The sequence below is a fragment of the Fukomys damarensis genome, unplaced genomic scaffold, assembly GCF_012274545.1.
Source record: "Fukomys damarensis isolate Sample0158 unplaced genomic scaffold, DMR_v1.0_HiC HiC_scaffold_32, whole genome shotgun sequence".
Taxonomy (NCBI): domain Eukaryota; kingdom Metazoa; phylum Chordata; class Mammalia; order Rodentia; family Bathyergidae; genus Fukomys; species Fukomys damarensis.
Window position 1 is genome coordinate 27,496,948 of NW_022900944.1, and position 3,949 is coordinate 27,500,896.

The 3,949-nt window shown below is 38.2% G+C and overlaps 1 long non-coding RNA gene across 1 annotated transcript; it reads left to right on the top strand.

Annotated features, from left to right (window-relative positions):
- The first annotated feature begins 1,387 nt into the window (after positions 1–1,387).
- On the top strand, positions 1,388–3,444 carry LOC104853941. The gene is made up of 3 exons (XR_777930.1): positions 1,388–1,502; positions 2,797–2,999; positions 3,415–3,444. It is a non-coding gene; the product is annotated as an uncharacterized LOC104853941 (long non-coding RNA).
- Positions 3,445–3,949: the final 505 nt, after the last annotated feature.

The following is a 3,949-nucleotide window of genomic DNA, read 5'->3' on the forward strand; positions in this document are numbered from 1 at the left end:
CAATGTGAAACAGGAAGAAAAGGGCTAAAGGTGCAGGGAAAGTGGGAAGGGTAGGGGAAAGGGAAAAAAGGAAAAGAAAAAATATGAGAAAATAAAAAATGGAAATAAAGCATTTATAAATGGGGAGGGGAGGAGGGGTGAAGGGAGGGCAGGGAAAAGGGGAAAAAATGAGAACCAAGACCTGTCATGTAAAGGTACAATATCCCAGTAATGAATGCAACTGTACTGTATAACTAAAACTTATCAATAAACTCAATAAAGAGAAAAAAATATATGATGTTTATCTGAGGGTTCTGGAAAATGCTTTTTTCTCTCATATTGACAATGAGGGCCTGAGTGTATGAAGATCTGTTTAATAGGATGAGTAATCTATTAGTCCCAACAAAACAGAAGACCCTCTTGTAGAAGTCCATATTTCCAGTATAGCCCCATTAATATTACTCCAGGATCAGCTCATATAAGAATGAATATTGTTTAATCACTTTACATTTATATGTGCATAGGAATTTGGCTGTTTCTAGTGGGATCGCATACTCTCTGCTTTGCTTTTGGTCTTTAAATATGTAATTGTTGGCTAAAGTCAAAGCAGTAGTCTACTTTGTAAACTTTCCAGGCAGCTATTTTGCTTCCTCATCTGAACAGAAACTGAAATCCCTAAGATTGGGTCAAATTATGAGCCTAGCTGAGAAACACCATCACCGACAAAAGGCCAAAGCTTGTGAGTCTGATAAATTTTTTGGTCATCTGTTGTGATGATTCTAGAAGCAGAAGGGAGACAAATGGCAGGTGTGGAGGAAGAAATATCTCACTGGAAGCTTCAAGAAGGAGGAGGTGCCAAAAAGTGTTCCTCGGAAACGGGACGCAGAAGCAGGTCTTGTATTTTAGCTATGTCAAGTTCGCTGCTTTCATTGTGACTCGTGAAAAAACAGAGGCAAAAGGTAATCCCTCGAAGCACATAATTTGTTAGGATGAAATGAGTAGCAGGAGGCCAAAGAGTCAAACATGAGACAGTTCACTGAGAAAAAAGGAACCTGCACACGGTCTGTGCTTGAATTTCAGGCTTTGTAGTTGCTAGTTATGAAAACTTTAGACATACTTTTCATCCCGTAACATTCAGTTGACTCATCTGTTGACCTGAGTAATAATACCACTCATTTTAGAAACTGTGTGAGGACTACATGGGATAATGCAGGAAAATCTTTTGAGACAGACGCTCGGATGTAATAATGAACAATAAAGTGCAACCAGCAAGAGAAGCTACATTCTCTGCTTCCACCTCCAGTCCGCAGTCATCGAACCATGATGATTGTGACAAACAGCTAACATTCCATGAACATTGCCCCAAAGAGCTACTGTTTGCATGAGAATTCCAGGAAAGCACAGTGAACATCTTGGTGAGACTACACAGCACAGACTGGATACAGCACCAGTGCAGCTATGGCCTCGTTCTTTTCCTTTAGTTTCATTTTTTGTTGCTGTTCAGGAATATTGTGGAAGGAAAGGTACGTGCTATATAGAGATAACTTGAAAGACTGAGTTTTAGCAGTGAAGAACACTGAGCTAATATAAAGGGATTCTTTTTTCATATTTTATTCACTTTCAATACTTTTCTATTATTAACTCTCAAAACAAACTGATTTCCTGGTTGAAAAACAATGCATTGACCGCATAGTCATTTTTCATTTTATGCAGTTACACAAATCTTCTAAATACACAATTTTCTATTCATGGCAAATAAGATGAACTGTACAGTACATTTAAGCATGTTTAGAAGCAATATAAATGTCTATACAAAACAAGTAAAACTGAAATAAATTTTTAGTTTTGAAGTATTGCAACAGGCCCGCTGGTTTGTAACAAAAATATCTTTGTGCAGTCCCTCACAAGTTCCCATTAATAGCTAAAACAAGCCAGAAGTTTTTAGAAAATGATGTTACAAAATGCTGCCAGTGGATTCTTGTTTCTTACATGAATAATAAAGATCAATAACAACCAAAACCAAACAAAGCCAGAGAGGAGATGCGTAAAGAAGGTGGCATCAGATTGGTTAAATTCCTTTCCCTGCATCGGGAATATTCCTGCAAGTTCCTATTTGACTCTTGCAGGAGTAACTCAACAGAGAAGTAGCCCAGTCCAAATAACTACAGCCTGGCTGCAAGTTTCTCCAGGTCTGGGGCAACAAGGAAACAGAGTCCAAGGTCATAGCAAGGGCGATTCGTGCCTGAATAACAGATTTGAAACATTTTACTGGAGTAAAAGTTAAAGAGATGAATGGGAGTGGGAGTTGCTGGGGCAAGGAGAGAGGAAGTGGACACAGAACAGAGATGAGATATGTATACATGCAAAGACCGCATAATGAATATCTTCTTTAATATTCAAAATCTATATTAATAAAGAAGTTAAACAAGAGATGTTGTGTATTTAAAACAGATATAACAGATGATGAGATGCCAAGTGCTCTCTACAATTATCTTGTATAAGAATTGTAAATATTGCCGGGTGTGGTGGCGCACACCTGTAATCCAAGCACTCAGGAGGCCGAGGTAGGAGGATCACTGTGAGTTCAAGACCAGCCTGGGCTATATAGTGAGTTCCAGGTCAGTCTCAACTACATAGTGAGACCCTGTCTCAAAAAAAAAAAAAAAAAAATTGTAAACACACAAAAACACAGAGTTGTAAGTATAACATAAGTAATATGTAGATAAATATATACATATCACCTTACAGCATTTGTGTTATGATAACAAAATACCAGAGATGAGGTAGTTTATGAAGAATGAATTTTACTTCTCACAGTTGTGGAGGTTCAGAAGTCCAAGATTAAGGGACTTTTAGGTTCTGCTGTTCGCCGAGGGCTACTTGACCTCCACGGTGGTGCCTGCCATGTGTCCTCCAGAGGTGGGCAGTGCCGTGTCCTCACAAGGCCAAGGCGGGAGGAACCACAAACCAGCTGAATGGTCTGAGAAACATCTTTTATGAGACCATAATCTCATGAAAAGGTGAGAAGCTCCCATAGTGAAATTACCTCTTACAGAACCCACTGTAGTGTTAGTCGCATCTTAAAGAATTAATATCACATTAACCTTTAAGTTTCAGTGCTTCATAACCTGAATGGTGGCGACAAATACAAGTAAAGAAATACCACACAAAAGCTGTGTATACAGATATGTAGATAGATAGATGACAGAGGGAATTTTTGCTTAAGGAAAGCTAATATAGATTGTGTAATTTTGAGCTTGAATTAGTTCAAGTTCCAGTAGAATAATACTATTTTCAGGGGTAACTAACTTCATGAGAATGTATCCAAATTCGGTGCAATGTTTTCTATATATTTATCCTCAAAGTGTTGAGTGCTACACTAGTGATTAGTGGGAAGAACTCTGTAAGTTGATAAATCTTTCTTGTTTCCTACAGGCTCTCTCTATGAAACAGGAAGACTCTCATGGAAAAAGATATTTTAATATTTGTCTATAGGTTTATTTTATTTAAATCAACAACTTACTTCATGATTGTCAATATGCATTACTTTAATAGATCTGCAATGTAAAAAAACTGCTTGAACAATAGGTGTTTATTTTCTTGTAGTTCTGGATCTCAGAAGCCCAAGATCAAGGTGTTCCAGGGCTGATTTCGTCTGTAGCCTTTTTCCGTGACTTGGAGATGACCACCTGCTTGCTATCTCCTTACAGGGTATTTCTATGTGCCTGATGTGTCTCTATGCGTCTTAATCTCTTCTTTTGAAGAAACTGGAGAAATTGGCTGAGTGCCCACCTCAGGAGCCCTCGCTTACTTAATCACTTTAAAGGCTGTGTTTTCCAAAGAGCCCTATTCTGAGTTACTGAGCATTAGAGCTTCAACATATAAGTTTTGGGGAAGAAAAATGATCCCATAATACTCCACTTTCTGAAACCCCCAATTTTATGTCCCTCCAAAAATGCACAATATTCAC